The sequence below is a fragment of the Notolepis coatsorum genome, assembly GCF_963971535.1.
Source record: "Notolepis coatsorum genome assembly, chromosome: 6".
NCBI classification, from domain to species: Eukaryota; Metazoa; Chordata; class Actinopteri; order Aulopiformes; family Paralepididae; genus Notolepis; species Notolepis coatsorum.
The window spans coordinates 73,996,206-74,016,213 of record NC_140170.1 but is presented as its reverse complement, the minus strand read 5'-3'; positions in this window follow the sequence as shown (position 1 = coordinate 74,016,213).

Genomic DNA, 20,008 nt, shown 5'->3' with positions numbered 1-20,008 from the left:
CCGAAGGCACAAGTGTTGACAAATGGTATACTTTCCAAACCCTTCCAATTGGGACGTGGAGTACGACAGGGCTGCCCACTCTCCGTATATCTGTTCGCCGCAGCCATTGAACCATTGGCGGTGGCAATACGGAACAACAACAATATATGTGGCATAAAGACTGGAGCAAACGAATCCAAACTCTCACTATATTGTGATGATTTACTAATTTATATTACCCAACCAGATATATCCTTGCCGCAATTACTCAGCATACTAGAGGCATACAGTGCCATATCTGGTTACACGATAAATTATGACAAGAGTGAAATAATGCCACTAAATAGTGTTACCACCCAGAATACCCACCCAATGATTTCCCATTTTAAATGGGCACCAAAAAGCTTCAAATACCTGGGAATCCAAATATCTAATGACCTGAACCAAACATACCAAAATAACTATCTACCTATTATGGAAAAAATCAAAACAGACCTATACAAATGGAAAGATCTACCAATTTCTTTAATTGGACGTGTTAATGTGGTCAAGATGAATGTTCTGCCTAAATTAATTTATTTGTTCCAGTCAATTCCACTTAGCTGTCCACCAAGCTTGTTTACATCACTGAATAAAATCATTTTAATGTTTTTGTGGTCCCAGAAACGGGCTAGGATCAGATTAAAAGCACTACAGGCTCCCCTGAATAAAGGGGGCTTAAACCTCCCCAACTTCAGACTGTACTACCTAGCCTGTCAATCACGTGTTATTTGGTGTTGGCTCAACAGTGAGAGGCTGCCCACACCAGCATGGGTTAAACTGGAAGAGAACATAATCCATCCTACTCCACTACAGGTAATCCCCTATATAGACACGCAAAAAACCCTTAACTCTATCACTAAAAACCAGATTATACATCATACCTTTGCATGTTGGAAAGAAACTATTAAACTAATGGGAAATCAAAATACCTTGTTAATGAGCATGCCCCTGTGGAACAACCCTTGTGTCCCCAAAATTATTAGTGATGGAATATCTGAAAATTGGAGAACCAAGGGAATCAGCGAAATAAGAGACTTGTATAACCAAAGCATCTTTTCTGATTTTAATTCCCTGAGAGCGAAATATAATTTACCTTCATCCATCTTTTTTAAATACCTACAGATATGGAACTGGGTCAAAAATAACAGTTATAGCTATCCCCATATGTCTGAAACACCAATAGAGAAACTGTTTAACACTACAAAAACATCAAAGGGCCTGATATCTAAAATCGACACACTGATGAACACTGAACAGAAAGATGATAGGATGCTACAACAAAAAGATAAATGGGAAAAAGATATTAAACACAAATATACCATGAAAGAATGGCAGTCATTGCTCCAGAACTCCCAAACAACTTTAACAAATACCAACCATAGGTTAACACAATTTAATATACTACACAGAATTTATTATACACCTCACAGATTATATCAATTTAGCCACGAGACATCACCCAATTGTCTTCGATGTCAACATGCTAAAGGGGACCTAATCCACACGTTCTGGAATTGCCGGAAGTTAAATTATTACTGGAAATTTATATTTTAACAACTTTCAAAAATTATTGGAAAGACGATGACTCCTGACGCACGAATAGCTATTTTGGGTGATATCTCTATGCTGAGTAACTTTGACAACTTTGAAAAGAAATGTATCCTGTTAGGAATGTCTGCTGCAAAAAAATGTATTCTTTGTCATTGGAAATCTGAACCCCCTCCCCAGACTAAACAATGGTGGGCAGAACTCCTATCCTATTGCACACCTGAAAAAATCATGTATAATGTGAAAGGAAAAATAATACACTTTCAGAAGATCTGGGGTCGGGCAATGGATTACATACCAAATATGGGTATAGAACTGGAGAGAGCCAATTGAAGCATAGAGATTGTGGATTATGTCTTTTTATATTCTATATTTGTCTGCCTTTTTTTTTTTTGTTGTCATATTTATTATTTTATTCAGGTAGTAGCACAGACAATCATGGTCTTAAAGTAAATCATGCATTCGATAGTTCTTTTTTTTTTGTACTAGGAAGGGTCGGGGAAGGGTTAGTAATTGTTTAGTTAGGAAATGTAATTTATATATTTATAACTTGCATTTTACAACTGTATGTAAATGAAATGTTAAAAGCAAATAAAAGATAATAATTGAAAAAAAAAAAAAAGGATGTGTTATGACAATTTGGTAACAGATCACACCATCTGTAACTGCCTATCCATCAAATTAGTTACGGTCCACCAGTTCCTCCCCACGTTCCTCCTCCTATTCAGAGACTTCACCCACATCCTCCATTCACCCATGCTCAAATCCCCTCTGTTCCTCCATCCATCCGTGGTCCTGTACCCCCACCTGCTGGACAAATACTACCACTACTCCTCCTTCACTTGTGTTTTGTTAAAGTATCCTTGTTTCTCTGTTTTCTCCCCATTTTGTCATCTCTCCCTGTGTGTCTGTTACCCATTGTGCTCCGTTTAGGCCGTGAGCCAGGGCCCCAAATTTGGGTCACGGGTACCATCTTGGGGGACTAACTTTCATAGTGATTTTTGGGAAGGTATACACCCCTACTGCTAGAAAATCACCCATCACCCATTTTATAACACTACAAGCATATTTTTCAGGCCTCCTGTCCGAAATTACATGCCCCAAATTAATTCATGATAGCTCCTGAACCACAAGGCCTATATGCATGTGTCTGGTCTCCTTTGATAGGTCACTGATTCTTGAGAGTCGGGACAAAACACGTTTTAATATTATATTTTGAGAATGCACACTATATTGATTAGAGTTGTATATTCATGTAGAGAAAGGTCTGAGCTATTTAACCATGTAAAGGTGCGGGCTCTACATAGAAAAACATTTTGAACAAATTCACATGTTTCCCTTTGAAACTTGATTTGGGTTAACTCCGTCAGACACACAAAAAAGTATATAATTCTAATTATTCCAGTCCAACAAGAATCTAAGGTTCTGAAGTATGTTGTAATAGTGTTTAGTTACTCTGGTATGCAATCAAATATAATATATAAACCTCAGGTGTAATTTCACACTATTCTGAAAACACAGATTTAGAAATATTTGCATTTTCAAACTTTGTTTTTAATTTTGATATGATAAAAAAAAGATCATTAAGTAAATAAGACAAGAGGATGAAGATCTGATGCTCCTTTATTACTTAAACAACATAAACTGAAGAAGGAATTTGTATTTTCCACAGAATTAACAAAAACAAACATCTGACGGTGTTGACAAAGATCTGACGGAGTTGACGAGAAACTGACAGAGTTGACTAAATTGTATATGCATCTCTGATAAATGAACACATGCATTTTTTAAACAGATGGAAGTGACAATGATAAGAACTAATAACTCCTTGTTAATGTTAATACTGAACATTTTGTTAACTCAATTGTAATAACAACAAACTTTACATACACTGTTTCCAACTATTACAAAATGCACTGTTTCCAACAACAAAAACAGTCATGGAGACGTGGCCCTATTCCCCGTACCTGGTTCAACTAAGTCGATCAAGAGTCCCATTATCCAGATTCAGTTAACCCGATGTTTGAAGCCGGGATTTTCCTGTTCCTCGAAGGTGGATTCAGTCTCGTTAACTCGAACCAGAGTTGAGACCCAGGATAAGTGCGCGCGGCCGCTTCAGTTGAAAAGCCAGCACTTATCGATAGCAGAGATCCTGATTTTCTAACGGCATTGATTGATTAATTGATTTAAAACTTTATTATCAGATTGCAGTACGGCTCATTCGCCTCGCCGACAAGTTAAATGCGTTATCTATAGGCAAATTTTAAGTCCCTCATTACCTCAATCAATCAGATTATATTTCTTTAAACTTGCCTGCTGGCAGTAGGTTTATGGATTGAATAATCAAATGAGATCTTGCTAGCGAAAATAATTCGTTAAACTGTTATACAGAATAACGATACGGCTCTCTTACCCATTGATTGATGTATGGTGGATCTTTTACTTATCTGAACTGTGGTGTAACGGTGTCTTCTTTTGACTTTCATGCAGATGACCGGGGTTCGAATCCTAGTCTTTTCCTTCTTTTTGCAATGTAGGAATAATTCAATTTGGTGCACGTTGAGAGCTATATAAAGAATGACATCCTCAATGCATGTAGATTTATAATATTTTAACTTAAAACTAGGCTACTTTTGCGTATAATCATTAATATTATATTCCAAAAAATTATATTGGAAACGCGGGGTCTCGAACTCGGGTCGCCCGGTTGCCAGGATTGAGCACTACCGCTGCGCCACTGTGCCAGACTGGATAGATTCATTGTTTATACATTAATGAACGAGAGACCCGTGTTTAGAATATTCTTTCTTTTGAATGAAGTTTTATCTCTTTATTCTCAAATGCATTAATGTGACGTCAACAGCTCATTCAATTTCTCAAATCCGTCAAACAGCGCATCTCATCAGACATTTTAATCCCAGTTACAATATCACACAAAATCCACAATCCACGCATAGACACTTCAATTTTATGCTTGAATGAAACAAAATCCAGGCGCTCCTCTCCTTCCTCGCTCCTCATCCACAGCGGAGAATATGAAAGGAATCAGAGCCAAACGAGCGATAGGTTTCAATCATTAAGGATATCCCACATTTGCAATGCTGCGCGTTGTTAAAATAACCACATAATGTGTACATCGCACCTAGAGAGCGCCACGGTATATATAACGTGCATTATTTAGGACAAAGTGAATTTAGTATCAGCATTTTGGGTCTATTTTACATTTCAAAAGCCCCCTCTGGAAGAATGGAGCACAAAAACGTAATTCAGAATGGTATAATGCAGATCCTAGACTGTGAGAATCATTTCAGGAAACGAGCTGTCACTTCTTTGCGGGGGCGTGGCCATGGTTCATCCGGCTAACTTGAACTTAACCCTGCTCTCGACCAGGCTCAAACTTTTTGATCTGTTGTCATGGTGATTTAGACAATCGCGCGTCTGGGAATGGGAAGGTCCGGCTTAAGTCAGGCTTGACCGAAAGTTATCCGGCTAACTCAGTTATCCAGGTACGGGGAACGGGGCAGGACCCCTTCTTCTCGTCCCTGTTTTCATCTACCCAACTTCCTGATCTCCACGTTCTCACCCTGCACTTCTCCTCTTCGTTTCCTTCTGCATTTCCGATTAGTTTCACTATGATGTCTTGAACTGGGCAGAAACAGAACCTTTTCTGTTGGACCATGGGGATGCAGAAATTCCACTTTTACATCTTGTTGATCAGTATCCACATCGATGATCTTGGCTAGCCACCAGTGGTCATCATATTAGGGCGGGCCATACTTTTGTGCAAACATGAATTTTAAAGAAATCTTAACATGAGGGGTGTCTAAAATATGTGTTTCTTAAATTAAAATATAGGAAACATTTTCGGATATGATAAATCTAACTTACATCATTTTGTATTTCAAACTGGCAGATTTGACCATTTTTCACCCCTTTGCAGGGCCGGACTGGGGGAATTATTCAGGCCAGGAAATATAGTGCGAAATATAGCCCAAGTCAGGCAAATTTTTAAGCAGGGGGTCTGGGGGTCCCCCACCAGGAAGATTTTTGTTACAATGACTTAATTCCCTACATGCTGGTGCAGGACTTTTAAAATGTTTACCCTTTAAATGCCATTGTTTGTGATGGCATCACAAATTATTGTTAAAAAAACACACACATTTAAATATTTTCAATATATCAAATGCAAAGTGGATTTTTCTGGGGGGGATTATTACAGGCTAATAATTGTTATAATCATCATGTGTCAATGATTAGCAACAACACTGATTTTGATGGATTTTTAGTTTTTGTAATGTCAGACTTAACAACTCAGAAATCAGAAAAGTTAGAGTATTTCATTTTGCATGGTAACATTAGCTATGTTAGCTAGCTAGCATGTTTATTTTTATCACTGACTAACCTGGTGGTCCCGTGGTGCAAGAAAACATTTGGTCAATGTTGCCACATTTAGCGGCAACATTTAGGGCGTCCCGTCTCTGCTCCATGCTTCCTCTTTTTTTCACTGTTGAAGTGTTGAAACATTTCATTTCCAGTAATTCCCATCTGACTGTTCTGTGAAATACAAGCAGTCAGCAGTATGTATTTTTCTCTCCCTCCCTCTCTGCCCCACCCTTCCTCTTTTTTCCACTGTTGAAACATTTCATTTCCAGTCATTTCCATCTGACTGTTCTGTGAAATACAAGCAGTAAGCAGTATGTATTTTTCTCTCTTTCCCTCTCTGCTCGACCCTTCCTCTTTTTCCACTGTCCATCTTCAAGCGCAGGTTATGCTTGACATTTTTTGTCTTTCGCTGTCTCTCCCTGTCATTTTGCAGAAGTGCCATCTGCCATTCCATTCGCCATCTGAAGACATGGCTCAAAAGGGACTATACCTAGACACTATATGTGATGTGTTGTGATGTCACGTTTTGTATGATGCATGTTTTAAAGGGGAACTATTTTACTATTTCTTTCACTATTTGGGCACTTTTACACAATTCCTGTGAGTCTATGGAACACCTCTGTAATATATATATATTTTTTTATTCATTGTTTTGTATTTCTAATCAAGTCCTCAAAAACAGCATTTTTCTACCTCAAGATCTCGAGCTGTTTTGAGCCTGGGCTCCTAAACCACTGCGCAGCGTCGTCTTCGCCTGAACATTAACATGCAGCGGTGTCTTTATGACATCACATATCAGCACATTTTCAAATGACTCAGTTCAGTGAGGGTGAATATTGTGAGAGGAGAATTGGAAGAATGCGCCAATATGAGAATTTTTAGACATAGATCATATTAATATAAGTTCACATAGCTAGGAAACAATGCTAAACACTCAAAAAGGCCATTTATAAGATAGTTCCCCTTTAAGCATCACATTCCCCCACCCCCCTACAAGGACCACAATGGAAATAAGCTCTGAGCTTTTTTGTGTTTCATCCTTGGCAGTATATCCCGACTGTGCTCTTCTGTCACATGTTTATTTTTTATATTGTCAAATAAAGTCATTAATTCATTCATTCATTCATCTCAACTGTCAATCAGTTGTATGGCCTGGTACCGCCTCCACCAATCACATGCGGCTCCCTTTGTGTGTGTGTGACAGACAGACAGAGCTCCCGATGGCCAGTCCGGGCCTTCGCCATACATGGATGCCAACATGAATCTGAAGGAAATCCTAACATGCAAGGTGTCTAAATGATGCATTTCTTAATGGGGAATTTAAATATGAGTATACATTTTTGGGATAGGATAACTCTAACCTACATAATTTTGTATTGCAAAATTTCGAAGATTTTAAAAGATATGGGAAATAATTTATAATGACAAAGCCATCATTAGCACTATCCATCATCACACATCGTCACACGTGCAGAGTTCAGGAAGAAATCCTGGACATTCTGTGTTACACCCTGTATGAATGTTGGCTTTTTCTGAGGATGCTCCCTTTCTCTCATTAACTTATAGGTTAACCCAAAGTCTTTCATTTGTTGAAGAAGACGATACTTTTTAAGAATCGTGCCTGATGAACTCAGTGCTGGTTTTTGGCGCCGTGGGCCAGGAGTTTGTTTGTTTGTCTTCAGCTCTCTTCTGAGGATGTGGTGGAATAGCAGGGCCTTTTGGATTTTCTGATTCCTTACTTTGCTTCCTGATAGCATATTCTTTGTTTCCGTGCCTGGAGAGTCCAGTGGTGATGTACAGTATTTGTAGCCTTTTTTCAGCACATTATTGTTTTTCTCAGGTTGTTTTGTTGCTTTGTTACATTTGTAATCTTCTCTTTTAAAGTTTGTATTTATCTTGAATGCCTTTTTCGTGTTTTACTTTGTTTCTGTTCCTGTCTGAGAGACTCTCTGCGCTGTCTGGCATTGTTATCTAGAATATCCTGATCTGGGGGGGTGTCTGCCTCCAGCACCGCACCTTCACAGGACCTTTTCTATCTGCACCTTTTCTGGACCTCTCTCCAATATTTTCTCCGATACCTCTGTGCCCTGTCTCCCATCTTGTCTATTTCTATTACTTTTTTGTCTTGAACCCTCTTTTTCCACCTTTGTCTTTCCTGCTCTTGCATGACATGTTTGCTCTCTTCGTCACTGTGTAATTCTTCTCTTCTCTTTCATTGGTACTCTCTATTTCTTCTCCTTCGCTCCTCAACTGACAATTTCTGTCTAGCCATGCTTTCCTATAATACAAAAGTCATGAAAATGTATTAGAATAAGACTATAAAATCAGGTGTCTATTTACTAAACATGATTGATTGATTGACGTTAAAGCTGCAGTGCGTAGTTTCTACAACTAGATGTTGCAAACATCTTCACACTGGCTTGTGCAGACAAAATCCATGTTCAGTGGAAGCAGTGGGAGAAAATTCAAAGACATTCATTCCAATAATCCTAGGGTATATTACAACTAGTGCGGTCAATGGATTAAAATATATAATCGTGATTAATCGCATGATTGTCCATAGTTAACTCGCGATTAATCATGAATTAATCGCATTTTTTTTAACATATCTTTTTTTATCTACCTTAAACAGATATTTTTCAAGTTCCAAGTTTTAATAATCTTATCAACATGAGTCAACAAATGCTTGCTTTATGCAGCCATTTAACACAATGCATTGCAAATTTGCATCAAATTCAAAACAGAGTGATGCACAAAATAACTTAAAAGAAAATAATAATTTAAAACAATGAATAAAGTGTGCATGAAATAATAGGGGAAAGAAAACGTTAGGAACTTGTTACATTCACCCACACAAGGGCTGAGTAATCACACACCCCCCCTCTCTCTCTCTCACACTCACACTCTCCCGGCTCTCTTTCTCTCTTGCCCCTTCCTCATCTCTCTCACCCCCCTCTCTCTATATATATATCTCACACACACACACACACACACTTCAGAAACAAACATAGTATCAATGAGAGCATCAATAATACACCTGAGTGAAGTCTAGTAATACAAAAATAATAATAATCTTAAAAGTTAATCGTGAGTTAAAAAAAATAGTGGCGTTAATAGAATCGGGCGATAACGCGTTAATACCGTGTTAACTTTGACAGCCTTAATTACAACTGATAAGATTGTGACAACTGACTAGCAAATAATTATCCTGTTGATCACTCCATACCATAATGTATTACACTATGGATGGAAAGTCAGAGAAAGGATGATGCAGCAATCTAGACACGCATGGACCAGTCCTATATTAAGAATTATTATAAAGATATTAAGATGAAATCAAATCAAATCAAATTTATTTGTAAGGCCCGACAACACACGTTAATGTCCCCATGGGCCGTACACGTCTTCTTTAAACAAGTCAAGAAGAAACATAACAATAAGTCAAGAACAGAACAAGAACACCATAAGGTCCAACAAATTTAAAAGAAATGCAAATAAATGAAAGAATGCAAGCACTCCCAGACATACCCCACGCGAAGGTAAGGAACAACTCACTAAAACCTAACAAATATCCACAGTTTACCACCGTGCCCCTCTGCTCTGATGATCTAAGTAAACAGTATAATAACAAGAATAACTGTTTTCTTCTGTCTTGTATCTCTTCTGGGATATGAAAGGGCAACATGGAACTCCTTCCCCGCTCTATAAGAGGCAAGAGTGTAGATGTTTGGTAGTGAAAACTACACACTGCACCATATTTTACATCAATCAATCAATCAACGTAGACAAGTGATATATTTATATTTATTTATTAACACATGTGCTGGGAAAGTAAGACAATTATTCAATAAGCAGACCACAGCCTGCCCATGCTCTGATGCATGCTATTATATGCACACTTCTGTGCAGATAAAACTCTGAAATAACATTTAAATCCTTTACCATGTTCAAAAATAGTATAATAATAGCATATTATGAGGTTATTGATGGATTTGTCAACTCCATCAGTTTACACGTCAACTCCGTCAGACACACAATCGGATGGAGTTGACGGCTGACGGAGTTGACAAAAGGGCACACATTTTCCCTCCAAGCCTGTATTGTGCACTGCAGCTAGCTAGTTTTTTTGGCAGTTGCTAGCTGTCTTAATAATCTCACTGAAACACTTGAATTCAATCCACTATTGTTTTTTTTAAAGTATAATAACGGAGAGACGGTGTTGACATGTTCCAGCTGTGACCATCGGAATATTGACATTGTTTGTCTAAAATATCAAAAAGTGTAAAACTTACCAGACCATGTGTGGTAGTGTTGCATTCACCACATTCAGGGGAAGGAAAAGGGGTCCTCAGGGATAGAGCTAGCCATGCTATTGCCTGATTTAATTAGGTTTATGAAAAGGTCTGACAGAGTTGACATAAACTGAGGACACAACTTTGATAGGTAGATTTCTATGGGCAATATTATTTGAGTTTCATGGCATGCATTGTTTTATACATGTATAACCCTTATCTTTGATTTGATATGTATGTTTTCACACGTGGAGAGGTCTTTCAAGCTTTTTTGGGCTGGTCAATAATGTAACCCCTTGCTGAGGACAAGATAATTAACATGGGAGCTTCTAACCACAGATTATACATTTAAACAAATATCCCCCAAAAAACAAATATATGTGCTAAAACATAACATCAGTATACACAATACCTTTAGATGTAACTTTGTGAGTATATCACTCATTATGAATTTCTTTATTTTTTATATAAATTAGACTTTTCTATGTAGGACATGTTTTGTCCCAACTCTCAAGAATCAGTGAGGTAACAAGATAGGACATGTGAATCCAGTGTAAGTAAACCATCTATTACCATTCCAGAATAAATGGAGATACAATGAAGGAAAACATAATATTTTTGTTCCCCCTCACCAGGTACATATTCTACATTTAAAAGGCAATATCACCATTATAAGCAAGATCCCATGGATAATAATGCAACTGAATGTGTCATCCTACTATTGACTACAAATATACTGTAACTCTGGATGTGATGAAAATACACAAAAAATACAACATTTATGGTACAATTTATAAAGATATCCCATTCGATCCATGGACATGACTTTTCAAGGCTGTCTAGATCTACAATTATTGTCATCTGACTCCACCCACCCATATGAAGCCAACCACTGTAGTTCCACATCATCTAAAGTGGAGAGCCACACCCCTCGTTCATCAAGCATGGACAATTGTGATGCTAGGAGAAAGCGTAAGGAACATTTTAATCAATTAATCATGTTTTAACATGTTACTGTGCAGGTTAAGTGTTGACAGAGTCTGCTATGGGGCGACAATAATATGTTCATGAGGCATGGTTTCTATCTTTAGCCATTAAACGGCGTGGTTTATTTCACATTGGTCCACAGCAGTACATGATACATCCTTCTCTTATGAGAGCGAAGGTGGAAGAGACAGAGGGGGAGTCGGCATCTCCTTATATACCCTCTACCTGGCGGCAGCATTAACAGCTCCGCCTATAGCGCCCTCTAGTGGAAACAGTTATACATAGTTAGACAGTTACTCAGTTACTTGCAATCATATATAACCTCTAACTTTAACACTCCCACTTATGGTTGTCTAGTTACACTGTACAACTTCTTCAAAAACAATTTTACAAAGAAAATAATACAGTTCAGAGCATCAAAAAGAATATGGCAGTCAATACTACATAACAGTCAATATTTACACACCAAACATGACCTCTGCAAATCTTCTCAATTTCAGTTTGGAAGCAGGTTTCGTCATAGCGTCTGCTACCATGTCGTCTGTTGGACAATAAATCAGTGTCATTCTTTCTTCTCTGATGACAGATCTGATGAAATGATATTTTATATCGACATGTTTACACCTCTGTCGGCACACAGGGTTTCTAGCAATCGCAATGGTTCCCGGGGCCCCGTTCCCCGTACCTGGATAACTGAGTTAGCCGGATAACTTTCGGTCAAGTCTGACTTAAGCCGGACCTTCCTGTTCCCCGAAGCTGGATTGTCTAAATCACCATGACAACAGATCAAAAAGGTTGAGCCTGGTCGAGAGCAGGGTTTAAGTTCAAGTTAGCCGGATGAACCATCGCCACGCCCCCGCAAAGAAATGACAGCCCGTTTCCTGAAATTATTCCCACAGTCTACGATCTGCATTATACCATTCTGAATTACGCTTTTGTGCTCCATTCTTCCAGAGGGGGCTTTTGAAATGTAAAATAGACCCAAAATGCTGATACTAAATTCACTTTGTCCTAAATAATGCGCGTTATATACCGTGGCGCTCGCTCGGTGCGATGTACACATTATGTGGTTATTTTAACAACGCGCAGCATTGCAAATGTGAATCCCGCGGGGACATCCTTAATGATTGAAACCTATCGCTCGTTTGGCTCTGATTCCTTTCATATTCTCCGCTGTGGATGAGGAGCGAGGAAGGACAGGAGCGCCTGGATTTTGTTTCATTCCAGCATAAAATTGAAGTGTCTATGCGTGGATTGTGGATTTTGTGTGATATTGTAACTGGGATTAAGATGTCTGATGAGATGCGCTGTTTGACGGATTTGAGAAATTGAATGAGCCGTTGACGTCACATTAATGAATGAGAATAAAGAGATGAAACTTCATTCAAAATAAAGAATATTCTAAACACGGGTCTCTCGTTCATTAATGTATAAACAATGAATTTATCCCATCTGGCACAGTGGCGCAGCGGTAGTGCTCAATCCTGGCAACCCGGCGACCGGTGTTCGAAACCCCGTGTTTCCAATATAATTTTTTGGAATATAATATTAATGATTATACGCAGAAGTAGCCTAGTTTTAAGTTAAAATATTATAAATCTACATGCATTGAGGATGTCATTCTTTATATAGCTCTCAACGTGCACCAAATTGAATTATTCCTACATTGCAAAGAGAAGGAAAAGACTAGGTTTCGAACCCCGGTCGTCTGCGTGAAAGTCAAAAGAAGAACCCGTTACACCACAGTGGAGATAAGTAAAAGATCGACCATACATCAATCCAGTGGCGGCTCGCCACTAGGGGCGCAAGGGCGCCGACCCACCTGCTGGCCAGCTGCTGTTAAATCAGAGAAGAAGACAATAAAACTTTTTCGTTTTTGTGTTTTATAGCCCTATAAATAATATAAACATGTTTAAAATGAATAATATTTACTCATTTTAAGTATGTTTGTATTTCCAATGCACAATATAACGTTATTATCTAAATTAAAAAAACATCGTTTTCATGAGCAGGAAGTGACGTTTTTTTAAATTTTTTCGTATTTCTCGCCCGGGCTAGAAGCGATAGCGCTCTGAGTGCGCGTCACAGTTTGATCGCTGTCTCCGTCACAGCCAATCAGTGCATACGGCGTGGTGCGTTGAAATATGACTATTATGTTGGAATCCGAGCGCGATTTGAAGCGGTCTAGGCAGCAGCGTGAACTTCCGTGAAGAATTTCCATAGCCGCATTTTCGTGGAGACGCTCTCTGATTGGCCGACGCGATGCCAGTTTTTTTCCATAGCCGCATTTCTCGGGTTGGCTACTTGGCTTAGAGAGAGAATGCGCCAGGTTTATTCAAGGACTGAGTATTTTCATTTCGATTTATAGTTAGCTAAAGCTACCACCATGGAATTGGATAATTCTGTTAAATCCATCAAATCAACACCGTTTGAAAGACGGACAAATCATTGGCCGAATCCAATTTCTAGGTTATTATTCCTAGGTTGGTCCGACGGTGGAGATAGTGTTGTTGTGAGAATGATGCAGGCAGCTGTTTGTCTTAGACGAGCGTACCGTGACTGCAAGTTCTTTAGACTGTTAAGCTTAGGCACTCTTTCAAAGTTGGTTAAGGTTAGAGTTTGTCTTAGAGCATGGCGATAGAACGCCAGGTAGTTTGCAGGCTGTTCGAGGCGGAAATGGACAAAGACACAGCTCTTCACTCACACAGCTTGTTGGCTAACAACAAGCTATATGGATGCGGAGGGACAACAATGGATGGACATCAACACAGGCTGGATGGACAATGCCATGGAGTGGATATACTTTATCAACAAGCCAACAACAAGGTAGATTAGCGATCTTAACTCTAGTTTAATACATGATACGTTGTCTACTGATGCCGCATAACGTTGTAACGTTACAGCTACTGCTAGCTGTTAGCTCCGTTAGCTTAGCTGGCCACTTTTATAATTACTGCATGGAAACGGAGTAACGTTAACGTTTAAACGTTATGTCGAGGTCATACAATACTACAGTCGACATAAGGTTAACGTTACCCCGTTTCCATGAAGTGTTTAAATAGCAGCAATCTTGTTGAAAATGTAACTTTACTAAAATGCTCTCTCTCTCTCTTGCTCTCTCTCTCTCTCTCGCTCTCGCTCTCGCTCTCTCTCTCTCTCTCTAATTTCACCGCATGTGGGACATAACCACTCAGACAATGAATGGTAACTTGTTTAAAATAACGAGCTTTACAAATGTGTTTATTATTGAATGGATCTGACATCATCTGAGAGAGAGAGAGAGAGCGAGAGAGAGAGAGAGCGAGAGAGAGAGAGAGAGCTGTGCATGTTTGTGTTGCTGCTGATGCATAATGAATGAATGGTGAGTTGTTTAAAATGACAACATACATGTGTTAATTATTTGATTTGATTGATCCGAGAGACAGAGAGAGATTGCTCCAGAGCATCTCAGAGCATTACATTTTCAACTCGACCTATTAACGAGAACTGCGACCTACAAGGCACCAGCGCCAGCGGCCGCCACTGCATCAATCAATGGGTAAGAGAGCCGTATCGTTATTCTGTATAACAGTTTAACTAATTATTTTCGCTAGCAAGATCTCATTTGATTATTCAATCCAGCAGGCAAGTTTAAAGGAATATAATCTGATTGATTGAGGTAATGAGGGACTTAAAATTAGCCTATAGATAACGCATTTAACTTGTCGGCGAGGCGATTGAGCCGTACTGCAATATGTTAATAAAGTTTTAAATCAATTAATCAATCAATGCCGCTAGAGAATCAGGATCTCTGCTATCGATACGTGCTGGCTTTTCAACTGGAGCGGCCGCGCCCACTTATCCTGGGTCTCAAGTCTGGTTTGAGTTAACGAGACTGAATCCACCTTCGAGGAACAGGAAAATCCCGGCTTCAAACATCGGGTTAACTGAATCTGGATAATGTGACTCTTGATCGACTTAGTTGAACCAGGTACGGGGAATAGGGCCCTGGTTGTCTTCATAAACAACAGTCTTCTTATACACATAGGTATCCATTCCTTCGAGCAGTTGTTCTAGATAAATACATTCCTGTATTGTCATAGCTAGAGCCATGTATTCGGCTTCACAAGTTGATAGTGCCACTGTGGGCTGCTTCTTTGTTTTCCACGAAACCAGTGAGCTGTTTGTGTTCAAACTCACATAATACGCTGTGGTACTTCTTCTGTCTGTGGTGTCTGCTGTCCAGTCTGCATCACTGTAGGCTTTAAGCCCTAAGTCCTTGCTGCTCTTTCTGAAACAAAGCTGTTTATCTGCTGTACCTTTGTGATAACGAAAAACGTGTTTTGCTGTAATCCAGTGCTCCTCTGTGGGGTCAGCAAAATGCTGTGACAATCTACTCACTACAAAACATAGGTCAGGGCGAGTACATGTTGTCAAATAAATGAGGCTACCTACAGCTTCTCTGTACATTTTTACATCAGTCAATTTCTGAGCATCCTCTTGGTAGTCTAGTTTTTGATCACATGGTGTTTCCCTTGTTCTACATTCTTGCATGTCAAAACGTTTCAGGATCTTTTCCACATATCTCTTCTGGGATATTTTTACACAATTGGCAGACTGTTCAAAGTCCATGCCTAGAAAATGTTTTAACCTTCCAAGGTCCTTCATTTTGAATCTGGTAAATCATCCACTTCTGTATTTTTTTTTGATCAAATTTTTTATTATTACTTACATGAAACAAGACAACACATTAATCACAATCACAATACACAGAACTTCACAGGAAAATAACAAAAACAATAATAATACAGAATATAACAATTTATAAATTATAAAGACAAAAAGAAAAGAAAACAGAGTTCAACCTTTTTAAATTTTAAATACAAAATTCCAGGGGTACTATCTAATAGATGACCAAATAGCGAAGAACTAGCTAAATAGCTGCCCCCCAATAAAATCCCTAGTTAAATTCAAGACATCACAAAAGACAAGACAGACAAGACATTTCCTCCTCCCCCTCCCACGAGACCGCCGGACTCCCCCGAACAAGCACCCCAACCCCGCTCAGCCGCACACGGCGGTCCTGACCTTCTCAGCTGCTGCGAACCATAGGTCAATCCCAGCCTGCCCCACCCCAATCACCCGCGCCGTGGATATCTCAAGATAAATCACATCCAACAGTGTTAGGGACCAGTTAATCACTGTGAGCTTCTCAGGCTCCTTCCATCTCATTGCTATTAGCTTCTTCGCCGCTGTGACGCCCGCTAGGACAACCCTTTTCAGTTGTACGGACGCGAGTAGTGTTGTTATATCGTTCAGGAGTAGCGTAACAGCTGTGAATGGGATAGTTAAGCCACACAGATCTGAAAGTTTGTCCGCTATTGACCTCCAGAAGCGGGCCACTGGTGGGCAATCCCAATACATATGCATATAAGTGCCAGTGGCCTTTTGAGAGCACAAAGTGCACCGAGAGTCGGTTATCAGTCCCATAGCAAATAGCTTCCTAGGTGTAAGGTAGGTCCTATGAATATAATTAAAATTAATTTGCTGGTGATTGGGGTTGCGGGAAGACAATGCCACATTTGCCCAAACATCATCCCAGTCAAACTCGGGGTCCAACTCCGGGATATCCACATGCCAGATTGTATCCAATGATACATTTTTATACGTGGACTGAATTAAGAGCGTATAAAAGTCTGAGACAAACCCTCTGGAGGTCGTCCTGTCCACTATGAGCCTGAGGAAGGGGTGTGGTTACAAAGCTTGAGCTCACGGCACGCCATGCGCCCTCAGCGCTGACCTTAGTTGAAGGTAAAGAAAGAAGGACTCGCCGGGAAGATCATAAAATTCTCTTAAGTCCTGAAACGCATGGAGGCCGTTCTTATCATAAATATCCTCTAGAGTATGAACCCCCCTCCTTTGCCATTGAGGAATATTAACCGGCTTGTGCCCAACAAGTAATTGCTGGTTATTAAAAATTGGAGAGTCCAGGTGCCATGGGCATTTAACCCCACACGACTTCTGTACATTACGCCACGTCTGGATCATGTGAGTTATGATCGGTCCATACCTCAGTCGGCATTTCGAAATAGGGACAGTGGAGTACACCACATCCTGCAATCTTAGCGGTGAGACCGCCGCCGCTTCTAAGGAGCGCCAAGATACAGCATCTACAGGGTCTAGCCAGCACATCAGAGGTCTCAGTGAAAAGGACCAGAAATAAAGCTTAAAATCAGGGATTGCGAGGCCCCCATCTTGTTTCCTACGTTGAGTAGTAGCTCTTTTGATTCTCGGGCGTTTGTTATTCCAGATAAATTTAGATACCATCGATTGTACCTTGCGCCAGTGGTCTATTGGAGGGGGCAGGGGGAGCATTGAGCTAACAAAATTTATCCTAGGCAGGACGTTCATTTTGATTATGGAAGCTCGGGCTTGTAAGGAGTTAGGAAGGGACGACCATCTGTCTAGATCCTGGCGTATTTTATCATAAGTACCCGTGAAGTTGTACTTAGTAGTTTGACTCAGCGTGGGGAATATCTCTATGCCTAAGTATTTAAAATGTTCTACTATGGGGATATCAGCTGGTAGTCGCACCGCCTTGGCCAGCTCATTAAGAGGTAGGCAGGCTGATTTGTTCCAGTTAATCTTAAAGCCTGACAATTTACCAAAGTCGTCGATTATTCCCAATAATTTTGTGGCCGACCGGGAAGGGTCATCCATAAAAATCAGTAGGTCATCCGCATAGAGAGCAATTTTGTGTGGTGTATTATTGATCATTATGGGGACGATGTCCTCCGATTGCCTAATAAATTGGGCCAATGGTTCGAGGGAAAGCGCGAATAGTCCTGGGCTCAGAGGACAACCCTGTCTAGAAGATCTGGAGACTGGGAAAAGTGTGGAACAGTTTTTGCCTGTCAGTATCATTGCCGACGGCGAGGCATACAGGACTTTAATCATATGAATAAAATTCTTTCCAAGACCCATGACCTCAAGTACCTTCCACAGGTATGACCATTCTAGTCTGTCAAACGCCTTCATGGCATCCAAAGACAGAACTGTGGACGGAGCTGTATTGTCTTTACTGTTATCGACTACATGCAACAGCCTCCTAAGATTATCTGCAGCCAGGCGCCCCGGGATAAAACCAGTTTGATCGCAGTGTACCAATACCGTCATAAATCTCTGCAGGCGGCGGGCCAGCACCTTGGCAAACACTTTTAAATCGGCCCCGAGAAGACTCAAGGGCCTATAGCTACCACAATCATTGGGATCTTTGTCCTTCTTGAGAAGTAAAGAAATCAACGCCATGTTGACATCTCTTGAGAACTCCCCTTGTTCGATAGCGTAATTGATCATATCGAGCATCAATGGACCCAGTTGGTCCCAGAAAGCTAAATACACCTCGGGTGGAATACCATCCCAGCCTGGTGCCTTACCCCTCTGCATTTCAGCAATCGTCTCCCTTAGTTCCATAAGAGTGATCGGTTTCCCCAGTTCCTTAGCCTCTTCCTCAGAAATGTGGGGTATCTCAAGCCCGCTAATGAACGATTCAAATTTAGAGTCGTCGAGATTAACCTCTGAGCTATATAACTGTGAGTAAAACTCTTTAAAAGTGTCGTTGATCTTTTTCGAATCAGTAGTGACTGTACCCTGTCGCGTCTTGATCGAGGGGATATCCGAGAAATGATCATTCAAGCGTATTTTCATTGCCAATAGATGGCTAGGCCTGGAGCCGTGAAAGTAGTAATTTTGCCTTGTCCTATGTATCAAGAACTCAGACTGTTGTTTAAGTATGGAGTTTATTTCTTTCTTGACTATCTTACGTTGTGTGTTTAGTCGTTCACTATAGTTAGTTTGCAAAGATGCGTATAGGTCCGCATATAATGTTTCCAGTCCTTCTAGTTTTTTTGACCGGGATTTACGCAAATTGGAGGCGAAAAGTGTGACATGACCCCTGATAAATCCTTTCAATGCGTTCCATAGGACCCTGGGGTCATCGACGTGCCAACATTGATCTGCAAGAATTCAGCTAGTTTACTCCTGAACTCAGAACAGAAATCATCGTTCTTTAATAAGGTTGAGTTAAAACGCCACCTGGGAGCTCTCGTGGAGAGCCTGCCAAAGGTTGCCACTAGGAAAATCCCCTTGTGGTCCGAGAGAGCCAGGGGAACCAATGAGACGTCGAAACTATCAAACATATTAGGGGACGCGAATGCATAGTCTATTCGAGAGAAGGTTTTGTGTCTGGCTGACAGGTGAGAGTAATCCTTGAGGGTGGGATTGGATAAGCGCCATAGGTCTGCGAGCCCCGTGTCCTGGGCCCACATCCTGAGGGCCTTAGAGGACCGTTTTTGGTCGCTTGTTTCAGAGGACCCGGACCTATCCATCTCCGCATCCCAGCACGCATTAAAATCGCCACCCACAATGAGAGCGTATCCAGTAAGTTCCAACATATTCTTCGTGATTGTATTACAGAACGCTGAATCAAATGTGTTAGGGGCATACAATGCTATTATTGCCATCTTCCTATGAGAGAACTCACCTTTTGCTATAGTAATCCTTCCCTCCGTGTCCGACCACACATCCAGGACTTTGATATCAAGGTTACGTCTTGTAACTATGACGACTCCTTTCGTCTTATCATCGGCTGAGGATGAGGAGATAACGTGATATTGTCGATTTGCTAGCCTTGACACATCACCCACCAATAAATGCGTCTCACTAAGGAGAGCAATGTCAATATTTCTTCTCTTCAATAACCAAAGGACACTGGCATGCTTGTGTGGGGCGTTAAGACC